Consider the following 13355-nt stretch of genomic DNA (forward strand, 5'->3'; position numbering starts at 1 on the left):
AAGCACAATTCATAAAATAACAAATTGATAAATTGGACTTAATCAAAATTTTGAACTTTTTCAAAATACACTGTTAGCAGATGGGAGGAGGGAACCCTTCTGCAATGTTGGTTGGAATGTAAATTGGTGCAGCCACTGTGAAGAACAGTATGGAGGTTCCTCAAAAAACTAAAAATAGAGCTACCATATGACCCAGAAATCCCACTCCTGGGCATATATCTAGAGAAAACCATAATTTGAAAAGACACGTGCAACCCAATGTTCATCGCAGCCAAGACACGGAAGCAACTTAAATATTCATAGACAGAGGAATGGATAAAGAAGATGTAGTATATATGTACAATGGATTATTATTCAGCCATAAAAAAGAATGAAATAATGCCATTGGCAGCAACATGGATGGACCTAGAGATTATCCTACTAAGTGAAGTAAGTAAGACAGAGAAAGACAAGTATCATATGCTATCACTTACAGATGGAATCTAAAAAAATGATAAAAATGAACTTATTTACAAAACAGAAACAGACTCACAGACTCTGAAAACAAACTTACGGTTACCAAAGGGGAAAGGTTGGGGAGGAAGCGTAAATTAGGAGGTTGAGATTAATATATACACACTACTATATATAAAATAGATAACTAATAAGGACCTATTGTAGAAGACAGGGAACTTTACTCAATACTCTGTAATGACCCATATGGGAAAAGAATCTGGAAAAGAATAGATATGTGTATATGTAAAACATATTCACTTTGCTGCACACCTGAAACTATCACAGCATTGTAAATCAACTATACTCCAATAAAAAAAAAGAGATGGGAAGAAATATTTACAAATCATACAATGGATAAAGGACTTGTATCCAGTATATATAAAGAAAATTTAAAACTAAATGGTAAGAAATACAACACAGTAAAAATGGGCAAAAGATGTGAAGACACTTCATCAAGGAAGATCTATGGATGCAAACAAACACATAAAAAGATGCTCAACATCATGAGTCATTAAGGAAATGCAAATTAAAACCACAATCAGATACCACTACACATGCACTAAAATGGCTAACAAAAAAGAAAAGAACTGACAACAGCAAGTTGGCAAGAGTGAGAAGAAACTAGAACTCTAATAAATGATGATGGGAATGTAAAATTATACAACCACATTGGAAAACTGTCTGGCAGTTCCTTAAAAAAATGTAAACATACACCTACCGTAGGGCCTAGACATTCCACTCCTAGATATTCACCCAAGAAAAATAAAAGACTGCAGAATGTAATATACAAAATTAATTTTATTCCTACAAACTTGTAATGAACAATCCTAAAATGAAATTAAGAAAACAATTCCATTTAAATAGTACCAAAAAGCATAAAAAATTCAGGAATAAACTTAAGGAAACAAGTGTAAAATTTATACTCCAAAATCTATAAAAAATTATTGAAAGAAGTGAAAGACAATCTAAATTAATGGAAAGAGATTCCTACGGCCATGGACAGAAAGACTTAATATTGTGAACAAAGCAATGCTTCCCAAATTGACCTATCGATTCAATGCAATTCCTATCAGAATCCCAGTTGGGTACTTTGTAGAAATTGACAAGCTGATCCTAAAATTCATATGGAAACTATCCTTAAAAAGGTAGGAAATTCTAGGGATTTCCCCAGTGTTCCAGTGGTTAGGACTCCGCGCTGGGCACAGGTCTGATCCCTGGTTGCGGAACTAAGAACCCACAGGCTGTGTGGCAGGGTGAAAAAAAAAATTAGGAAATTCTAATACATGCTACATGAGTGAATCTTAGGGATATGCTATGTGAAATAAGCCAATCCTAAAAAGGCAAATACTGTACAATTCCACTTAAATGAAATACCTACAGTAGTCAAATTCATAGACTCAGCTGGTAGAATGGTGGTTGCCAGAGGCTGAGAGGAGTGGAGAATTAGGAGTTGTTTTTAATGTGTATAGGATTTCAGTTTTGCAAGATGAAAATAGTTCTAGAAACTGGTTTCACAACAATGTGAATGTACTTAATACTACTGAACTGTACACTTAAAAATGGTTAAGATGGTAAATGTTATGTACATTTTACCCTAATTAAAAAGGAAAACATTGAGGTAAATCTTCATAACTTTGAATTTGGCAGTGGATTTTTAGATGCGACACCAAAAGCACAAACAACAAAAATAAATAAATAAACTGGAGTTCAGAGTTTCTGTCTGGTTGATGGTTGCACAAAACTGTGAATGTACTTAATGCCACTGAACTATACACTTAAAAATGATTAAAATGGTAAATTTCACGTTATGTATATTTTATTATGATAAAAACAAACAAAAACAGAACAACAACAAAAAACAAATAAAAGGAAATACATTTTAGATAGACAATCAGCATTTTTTTTACATAGGAGAATCATCCTTTTTTTAAATTGAAGAATATCTTGGCTATTGTGTTAATTTCTGCTGAACAGCAAAGTGATTCAGTTATACATATATATATACATACTCTTTTTTACATTTCTTTCTATGATTTATCACAAAATATTGAATATAGTTCCCTGTGCTGTATATTAGGACCTTGTTGTTTATCCATTCTATATATATAATAGTTTGCAAGCAGAATCATTCTTAACTGCAGAATGTATTGATATCATTAAAAATTTCAATTATATGACACATTGTATATTATTTCATAATTTTCTGACATGCCTTATGTAATTAACTCATGTGTTCATTGAAGAGTATTATATTCAGTGCTGTATAGATTGTAGGGAAGTGACTTGCAGAGAGGGTTAATTTTTAAAAGCTATTCATCGAGTACCAAATTTCACACACCTTATCTCATTTACTCCTGACATAATCATGAGATAGGCACTAGATCCATTTTTAAATGTTTTTTGAGTATGGCTGAATTGCTTTAAATAAAACACCATTTTCGAATTTGTCATTATAAATTGAAATGCATAGCTACTGACTTTTTTTTTTTTTTGGCCGTGCCCTGAGGCTTGCAGGATCTTAGCTCCCTGAGCAGCAATGGAACCCGCATCCTTGGTGGTTGAAAGCACGGAGTCCTAACCACTGGACCACTAGGGAATTCCCATACTGACTCTTTTTTAAAATCAGTGATTTTCTACTGCATCTTTACATAGCCAGTCAGAGTTTTTAGAGTTTCTATAATGAAGACCATATTTCAAAGTTAAATTAGTAGTGGTGTCTACTCATATCTACAAAGTCTCTTTCTAAGTAGAATTAGTTTCGTTTAAAGTCTTGATCACTGACATGTCTGTTTATAGAATTCTTTGGTTTAGTTTTTATTGTAAAGGTTTCCTTAAGCAAATGGTTTTCTTTTTTGCCTCTCATTATCGTCAATTTTGTGAAATAATTCTATTTTTCCCCTCAAAGCTTACGTATTGTCTACATATCCCTTTCAATCAATCTACTAAACCTGAAGAAAATTCTTAGAACCACTAAATAATAGTAATAATTTTGTCAATAGTTTTAAGTTCCAGATACAGAAAAAAGACAATAGCATAAGTACTATTTAACATCAAGCTTTCACTCCATGAAAACCACCAAGTATTGGCAGTACAGACAAAGATCATTCAAAAAGAGGGATGTTATTTTTAGGAAATAATTTTTCTTACTTTGGCATGTGCACACTTGAAAATATCAGTAGTTTAACTTATTTGCAATATTCATTCACTTTATGACTTCTAATTAGAGAATTCTGATATTTAATTCCTAAGATAAATTTAATGTTATAAGAGAGCAGACATTTCTGAAGAGATTCTTTTGAATCTCAGGGGCCTTTGGGTGCAGGTTAGGAAGGAAGCCACAAAACTTCAGGGGGTCAGCTATTGTTTCAGACATGTCAGTCTTAGAAAAATAAATATAACCTTTCAGAATGGGCAAGTCCATAGAGAGAAAGCAGATTAGTGGTTTCCAGGGCCTATGGAGAGAAGGGGGAATGGAGAGTAACTGCTTCATGAGTACAAGTTTTCCTTTTGGAATGATGAAAATATTCTGGCACTAGATAGCGGTGATGACTGTACAATATTGTGAATTGTTCAGTGTCAAATGATTAAAACAGTAAAATCTGTCATATTTTTTTCCCAATAAAAATGTAATCTTATTACAAAATAGTAATTTTTAACTGAAGATAATTTATGCAGCACAAGAAGAAAATAAACATCACAATCAATCTTACTGCTCAGGTAGAGCAAGTGTTGCCATATGGGTGACTATCCTTACAGTTATACCCCTACGCATATAATTACATTTCTGTTTTAGTTAAGACTTTTTGGTTGCAAGTAAGAGAAAACAGGAAACCTGGTGTCTTCTGAAAACCATGGGCAGAAATGCAGCTGTGCCTCTGGGAGCTGAAGGGTCACTGAGAGGCGAGGCAGTTCGTTGCATCCTTTCTATACGTCTTCGCTCTGTGGGGTCTGTGGGTCAGACTTCATCTCTCGTAGATTATTTCCTCACGTCTCCATTCACGTGGCTGATTGCTGTCCCACAGCACCTCAACATACCTGCTAGCCCTCTAGCTGCCCACAGACTGGCTGGCCCTTGCAGACCCGACTCCAAATTCTGCTCATGCTTCACTCAGCTTTAGCAGGGGAGTTGGGTTAGGCAATATAAACAAGAACCAACTCTGATCACTTGCTTTGAAGAATTTTGAGATGGCTTCAAAAATATCATCAGCTTTAGCCATTTTCCAAGGCATGAAAAAAATCGTAATAACAAAAGTTTAGAGGAGCTTTAACAATGTATTACACATATACAGCTGAGGATAATTTTCTGAATTAGTAGATATAACGAATTGCAAAAGTGGGTGTAATTTTATTTATTTATTTAAGTTGATGTGCGTTATAATTTCAGATAAGTCATCAATTTGTCATTTCAAATGGAATGCTCTGGAATTAATTTTTTTCTTAATTTCTTCTCTGGTTGAAGGCCAGGCAGTCTTAGGGTGCATGTTCTTATGAGAGCTTCATTGATGATATGAGGTTTTAAATAAATATTCCTTCTAACCGAAAAGGGCAATTTGGGATTTTGTTTAAAAACTTTTATTGACGTAAAATTCACACACCACAGAATTCTCCTGTTAAGTGCACAATTCAGTTTAATAAGTTTACAAAGTTATGCATTCATCACTACAATCCAACCTTAGAGTTTTTCTTCTACCCCCAGACGAGTCCTCTGCCCAACTGCAGTCAATCCTGTTTCCACCTCTAGCCCAAGGCAACCACTAATTTATTTTCCGTCTCTACAGACTTGTAAAAAGGGCAATTTTATTTTATACAACAAAATATTTATAGTCTTTGTGGAGCCCTCACAATGTCTTCATCTGCAAATAACGTCCAATCTCAAGTTTGAAAAACAATAACTTTATTTGATTTTTAACAAAATATTTAATTTATTCACCATGTTTTTTCAACTATACATTCAAAATTATACATGCAAATAAAGTATACAAGCATATAATTTTAGGTGGGGATCTTACTTTTAAATCCTTCTGAGTTTTCCTCCATTAGCTGTCCCTCCCTGCCCCTACCAGCTCTGTCTTTTGTCCTGCCAGTCACCATTTGGAACTCCTAGACTCTTGAATGGGATACTGTTCTCCACACAAGTCTAGGGATAGTGAGTGAGGGGCCAGCCAGACCTCCCTTTCTACCTTCTTCTTCATTGTTCATTGGACTACAACACGTGCCTCTAAGGATGCACCAGGCTTTTCTGAATGCTTGGAATTGTGCAGGAGAGGAAAAGCTCAAAAGCATACACTGAATATCACTTTCCTGAAGTCCTAGGTATAAGTACTCAAGAAGTTAAAGTGTACAGAAGGATTCCTCATTCCTGCCCTAATTGCTTGCTTCCCTGTCATCAAGGCCATGCTTTTCTTATGGAAGTGCCTCCTTGTAAACCTGGTCATACAGGTGTCCCACTCCTCCGCTACTTTTCAAGAAACTCTAGTTCCTGCACATAGGACTGGTCTTATTCTGAATCCATGTTTCTCTCCTAGCAGCTTAAGCCCTTAAGTATGAGATATTCAATCTAGATTAGAATAACACCCCAGGGAAGAGGGCCTGAAGAAGAAGATTTGTTGGTGACTCTCCAAGTCCTACAAAACAGTTGGGCATGGAAATGAGGGCAGACTTTGATGCTCCAAGTTTCAAGAAACAGTTTAGAATAGCTGTGGGTAACTTAAAATCTGGTTCTCGATCTCTTTCCAGGGAGAGTTCAACATATCTTTTATTCTCTGGACTGTCTAGGCTAACTATTGAGTAAAACACACAATACACAATCATGTTCATCATACTATCTCCCAAGGACAAATTTTAATTCCCAGAAGCAGTGCAATAAACCCATGAGGAGAAAGAGAAGCATTTTCCTGCTTACTCATAACTTATAAGTCACTTCTTGATAAATGGAATCTGTCTTGTACATTACTTACTGGACTTTATAATGAGATGTATTGGTTCTTTCCCCTCATTGCTCCGTCTTTGCTCTCTGCTTTCAAATTATGACCTCTCAGGTCTTCTAGGAAAACAAAGCAATCCTATTGTTAGCCCATGAAGTGTACATTTTACAGGCTGCTCCCTTAGCTATATTAGACCTCACTGAGGCTGTAAAGTCAGTACCTGTAAGTTCATATTAAATTCTTGGCCAAAGCCATACTCTGTCCAGAGAGGATAGGATGTCATTATTTCATTCTTCTACTTATAAGCACATAAATTATTATATGCTCTCAATCTATGTGATTTCTACCTGCCCTATTTACTAACTCATGGATATAGTAGTATTTTGTCAGCCCTTTCTAGGAATGTCTCCCAATTATCACCAGAGCTGAGTTTATTGCCTACATTGGTAAGGAAGAACCACATCTCCTCAGAGTTTTGGCAGTTTCTCAAATGGGGGAAGATCAGGAGAGAACTTATTGAGAATTTATGAAGTTTGGCTTAAGAAAGGTCTTTCAGTGTATGGACTTGATTAGAATTGGGTAAAGATCAGATAAAACTGTTCAGGAATGATGGAAACAACAAGGAATGGGTTTTGAGGCTAAGGATTCAAAGACTCTTAGGGCACAAACTGCCTGTGGATGTCTTCCTTTGAAGAGTTTCTTTTAGGAAGTTCCTGTGATAAACTGTCAAGCTTTGCCTGGGAAAGAAACTCCCAGAAAAGTAATGAAGACAGAGGAATAAAAAAAATGTTTATGAAGACGTTAGTGTAGAGGATGAGGTAAGTGGGGAGTGAAGTTTCAGTTCTCAGTGCCTGGGGTGAGTGGGGTATAGACAGTTTTCATTCTCAGCCCCTTTCCAATCTCTTCAAGTGAATTAAAGTGACTCTAGCTGTTGAAACAGGTAAATTCCCAAATGTTTGACGGCTCAAACATGAAAGAACTTTATTTTTCACTCAGGTGAAGTCCAAAAGAAGTGTTTGATTGATGGATGGTTTTCCTCCTTGGGGAGAGAAGGACTCAGGCCCCTTAGAGACTGAGCTCCATTATCTGTTAAGACAATGGCCCTCAAATTTGAGTGTCATCAGAATCACTTGGAAGGCTTGCGAAACCATAGGTTTCTGGGTCTCATCCTCCCAATTTCTGGTTCTGTAGGTTGGGGAAGTGGGGGTAAGGTGGGGGATGGGGTCCAATCACTTGCATTTCTATCAAGTTCCCAGGTGATGCTGGTGGTGTTGGTCCCTGAGGCCTAGGTTTCATCTGCTGTATCCTCAGCATCACAGTGGGAGATAGGGAGGTGGGGAAGATCTGTCAAGTGCTTTGTAATCTCCTTTGCCTAAAAGTGAAGCACATCACTCCTGATCACATTAATTGATGGTAACTTGTCACATGACCCCACCTAGATAACAGGGGGCTAGGAAATGTATTCCTTGGATTAAAAAAGAATCTTTGTAGAAAATGAACCTTTAGTGGTGCTAAGTAAAAAAAATTCAACTGACTAAATTTTAAAGATCATCCAGTAAAGGATGATTCATGAATCAGGCAGCATTCCATCCAGTAGGTAGACAGGAGCTCCAAAGGGCTATAGAAGGTTTTTTTTAAAGGCAACACAAGGAAGTCATAAACAGAGAAGATTATTTCAGGTTTAGGTAACCTCCCTACGGGGGATGGAAGGGGTCTGTGTGGTGGATAACTCATCTTCCTTTGGAGGATGAAGAGGGCTCATGTGACAGATCACCTCATAGGTGCTGAGCAGAAAATTCCTGACAGACCTGTTTAGACTACATTTCTGGGGGTCGCTGAAGCTCTAATTAGGTTAGATGGCATGGCTTAGCATAAGTGAGCCTGTTTTGGGCCTGTGATTTTCTTTTTAACAGTGGACAGCTATCCAGCTCCCCCAAACCTCTAACCACCAAGTTCCAAGAGCACCCTTCTTCTCATATATAGAACATATTCAATTCCTCCAAAGATCCATCCAATTTACTACACCCAGGTGGTACACAGACCTCTTTGCAAAGTCCAAAGTGGCTCCTCATGGTTTACCACCTATAAACCACAAAGTTATCTGCTTTACGATATAATGGTGGAGCAGGGATAAAACACCCATTCAGACAAGAAAAAATGGAGACACAGCAGTCCTTAGTTCACAGAAATGACAAAATCCTGCAGGGCAGGCACTGAAAAGGGGGGGGTGGGGTAGGATTTCATTGAATGGATTCTGGTTATGCCTTCTGGAAGAAACTCCCTTTGATTCCCTGTGATCCCTTGTGGTCAAGAATTCTTTGTGACTCTTCATAGGCTTCTGATCTATTTGCATCCAGGCAGTTCAATGTGACTATAACTGCAACCTAGGCAGAATTCTCAGGCCTAATTTGTTTCTCTGCTTCTTTGTTCCCTATTGTTCTCTTAACTACATTGAAACCCTATGAAACAATAGGTGAGAATCCTGTACTCTTGATCTGATTATTGCCTTAGCCCATAAGTTTTGGTACCTAAACCTCTTTTGGTCTTTTTGTTTGTTTTTGTTTTTTGTTTTTAATTAATTTATTTATTGGCTATGTTGGGTCTTCATTGCTGCACACGGGCTTTCTTTAGTTGCAGTGAATAGTGGCTACTCTTCGTTGCAGTGCGTGGGCTTCTTGTGGTGGCTTCTCTTTTTGCAGAGCATGGGCTCTAGGAGCGTGAGCTTCAGTAGTTGTGGCATGTGGGCTCAATAGTTGTGGCTTGTGGGCTCTAGAGTGCAGGCTCAGTAGTTGTAGCACATAGGCTTAGCTGCTCTGAGGCATGTGGGATCTTCCCGGACCAGGGATCAAACCCATGTCCCCTGAATTGGCAGGCAGATTCTTAACCACTGCACCACCAGGGAAGCCTCCTGGTCTTGTCTCTTACTGTTTGGGGCCTGCAAACAGCTTTTGCAATACCTAGAGGCCACAGTGTTTTTTCTCTATTACATTTCATTTCTGCTCTCAAACTGGCCAATTTTTTCCCCCTGAATTCCATCTCTTCCTTGTAATAACTTAGTAAAGCAGAAAGTAAATGTCAGCATATGCTATCACACCAACTCTTACCAACTACTTCCTCTAAAGCTACTCAGTAGACCTCTGGTCTTCCTTCTAACTTACCAGTTAGACAGTTTTGCCAAATGTCTTGTGGCTGCATGACATGGTTCTCTCTTCAGCTTTCAATATCAGTTTCTTTGCTGCTTCCACCTGATAATTAACCCAGCTTCGCATATTGTTAGATTTTCGTAACATCAATATCCTACTTCTGATACTAATTTCTATATTAATTAAGATAATTCTGGCTGCTGTAACAAATGTTCCATGATGTTCTTAATGGCTGGTAGCTTCCCTCTTTGTGGTGATAGAGGGACACCTCCTCCTTTCAGATTGTGGCTCTGCTATCTCCTACGCACTCAAAATCCTTGGTTTGATTCTCTGCATCCAGCTGACAGACAAGAGAAGAGACTGTGGGTTAGGCACATCTTCCTCTCAACATTGCTAGTCTGGAAATAACACATCGTTTTTGCTCATATTACAAGGCTGAGAACAAGTCACATGGTGACACCCAGGTTTAAGGAATGATAAAACAGTAGCCTCTATCTGTACTGTTCCTTTTATAGGAAAACTCTACAGTGTGAAAAGGAAGCACACATCTTTGGTGGATATCTAGTTTTGTGACACACCACACCACCCTATCATTAGAGCCATTCAGTTGAAATTCAACTTGTATATAGATACTCTATCAGTGAGGAATGGCTTTGGGCCATTAGTAACATATTCCAGAAATAAGAATGACTTAAGACCAAAGTTTATTTCTCTCTTACATAAAAGACATCCAGAACTGGGCTGTCTTGGCAGGTATGGCTGTTGCATCAAGTCATCAAGGACTCAGATTCCTTCTGTTTTTCCGCTTTACCATTCTTAACACTAAGCTTCAGTTTTTCTAAATGGCTGCTAAATTTCTAGACATCATATTCACAATTCAGGCTGGAAGAGGGAAGAACGGTGAAAAGACTAAAGAAGCTTCCTGAAATTCCACCTAGTAACGTTGCTTAATAGCTAATTGACAATGACCATATCTAATTTCAAGGGAAGATGGTAGACATAGAATTTTAGCTAGTGCAATGATGCATCAAAAATATAGAGATTTTTTTATGAAGAAAGAAGGGGACAATAGGTAGTCAGCTAGTGCCATAGGGTCATTCTGAATACAGAAAGGAGGAACATACAGCTTCAGGGTAATAATGATTCAATATGGTACATTGGGTAGGTATTTTTTTCCCTCTGATTAACCAAATGAATTGGGTGAATGCAAAAACTAAAAATACTTTATTTTTAGAGTCTGTTCTTTTTCTAAGAACCAAATTCCAACTTACAGGCAGTCTAAATAATCACTGATTGTCATCCCTATATGTGTGTTAAACAAATTTCATATACTTCAATGTGATGTTTCCCAACCACATTGCACATATTCACTTATGAAGTTAGTCAATTAACAAATGTTAATTTAACCTCTATGATATGCTCTACAGTTTGAAAGCTACTGGAGAAGATGAAAAAGAAACAAGACACAAGTACATTGAATTCAGGGGATATATAGATCAAATAATATTCTAATACATATCAAAAGACTTAAAAGTTTTGCAAACTTTTGGACCTATCAATTCTACTTAGAAAAATATAACCTGAGAAAATTATCATGAATGGAGGCAAAGATTTAACTATATGCATGGTCATTAAAGCATTGATTTTAAAAATAGCAAACTAAAAAAACTACAATTTCAATAGTAGAGGAGAGTTCAAGAAGTTATGGTGCTCCAATGAAACTAGATACAACATCACTTAGATCACTGAGAAAGAATACTTATGACATAATACACGTTCATGATTTACTGTTAAATGGAAAACACACATCTCACTGGAAAAGATGTACTTTTTGCATTTTCAGTGCCCTCTACAAGCCATCTCTTTCTCTGGGAACTGTTCTTTAGATCATAAAGATCCCAGCCCATCTCTTTACCACTCGATTGTGCCTGCTGATTGGACTACCCTACCCCATCCAAGCTGGACAATCAGATTCTACCTCTTAATAATTTGAAGCTGAACTTTGCAAAGGCCAATCTGTTTCTTCTGGTGACTTGAATACAGCATAAATAACTCAGAGGCTGGTGTATGGTTGTGCATATGAGCGATTTATAAGGAAAATCAAAGAAATGTGTCTCCAGAGAGGAAAGAATGAAGCACATCTATAGAGAAGAACTGAGGCCAGAAACCATGTGTCCCCAGAAGGTTCTGATGACCAGTTTCAGGTCTAATCCTGAATTTGGAGTCCATTTGACACATCTGTTTACTTTTAATAGTTCTGTCTTTGTTTTCTAAACTGGTCTGACAGGCTTACTCTTATTTGCAACCAAAGTTAGATTGCCTATTTGAAACCAAAAGAACTATTTCTAAGAAAATTAGGTACCATCATAATGCCATATTTGGGCATTTGTGATGGTAGATAGGCAAATCGATGTTAAAAATGTTTCCTTATTCTCTTCACTTGATGAAGCCTCATGCACAGAGCTTTTGGAAAATATTTTGGGGAAAGCTCTTTTGAATGAAAAACATACCTAGTCTACATAGATATTCTCTTGTTGTCACAGCTTAAAAATTCCATTGAAATACAGTGGGGGAGCCATTTCCTCCTAGATTTCTTTCATTGTAAGAGATTTTTTGGAACTCAAGTTTGTGTCTGTTGCCAAACAGAACATTGAGAAAATTATTTTGGAGAATTTTTATGGTAAAATATCTTCCTGTTACTCTCAAAACAAGTGATCAGGCATTTTTATCCCATTTCATCTACATTTATGTGCAAAGCTGTTTTATCTGCACTCTTAGCTGTGAAGGCAAATCACTTAAAAGGATTAATGTTATGCTCAGTCTTCCACACTAACCAGGATAGATGATTTTGTAGCAGTCAAGCAGCTTCAAACGCTCTTGTTGATACCGTTTTCAAAGTGAAAAAAATCTTGCTTTGTTTTACTCAAATTTTATCTTGAAACATTAAAACACATTTTAAAAAGAGGATTTGAGGTATCTTTATCAGAATAGACCTACATTTGTAACAATTAGAAAGACTACTGTAATAATATAGTAAGTATCCTTAGATGGGTTTTAGTATTATGGGATGTTGACTCTGTCTAGGGCAGAACAAAGACATCAGAAATATCGACACACTTCAGACAGCTTCCTAGTTGCATGGAAACAGAGCCAAACAAGCAGATCTTGCCTGACCTCAGCTCTGCTCCTAGAATCACTTTCTGCCCACTTCACACATTCCTGGCATGTCTTTCATTCTTTTGTGGCAGAAAGCATGTGGAGTTGCCAGGTTACTGCTGATGAAGAGTAATTTTTAGAAGCAGAAAGAAAGTGTCTTGCTTCTGAAATATTCATCTTGCACTCTGGGGGCGTGTTAAACAGTAACTATTGGTTCTTAATCTGTTGGATCTTGCTCAACCCATAATTTTAGAGTCCAAGATATATATCACTTTTTTTCTTTTCACTGTTTTTCAAGTATAAAATAGATGGATTATATTTTCCTTCCAATGGATTCAGAAGTATACAGTGCAGTCATTTAGCACAAAATTGTAAAAAAAATGTGTTTATTAAGTAAAATGAGAGATGAACTGGTTTTAACCTCTAAAACCTGAAAGTTCTAGAATATGAGAAATAGGTCTCAGAAATGGGGGGGGGGCATTTTTCAGCTGTTTCCTCCTTTTGTTCAGCAGACTCTAAGGGGTATAATCCATAGGCAGTTTTCAGAACCATCCTTACAAAGGATTATTGAGTTAGGTGACCTTGGACAAGCTTCAAATTTCCTCATTTTTAAAGTGGGAATAGTAATATCTACCTC

This window comes from Hippopotamus amphibius, chromosome 2, assembly GCF_030028045.1.
Source record: "Hippopotamus amphibius kiboko isolate mHipAmp2 chromosome 2, mHipAmp2.hap2, whole genome shotgun sequence".
Classification (NCBI taxonomy): Eukaryota; Metazoa; Chordata; class Mammalia; order Artiodactyla; family Hippopotamidae; genus Hippopotamus; species Hippopotamus amphibius.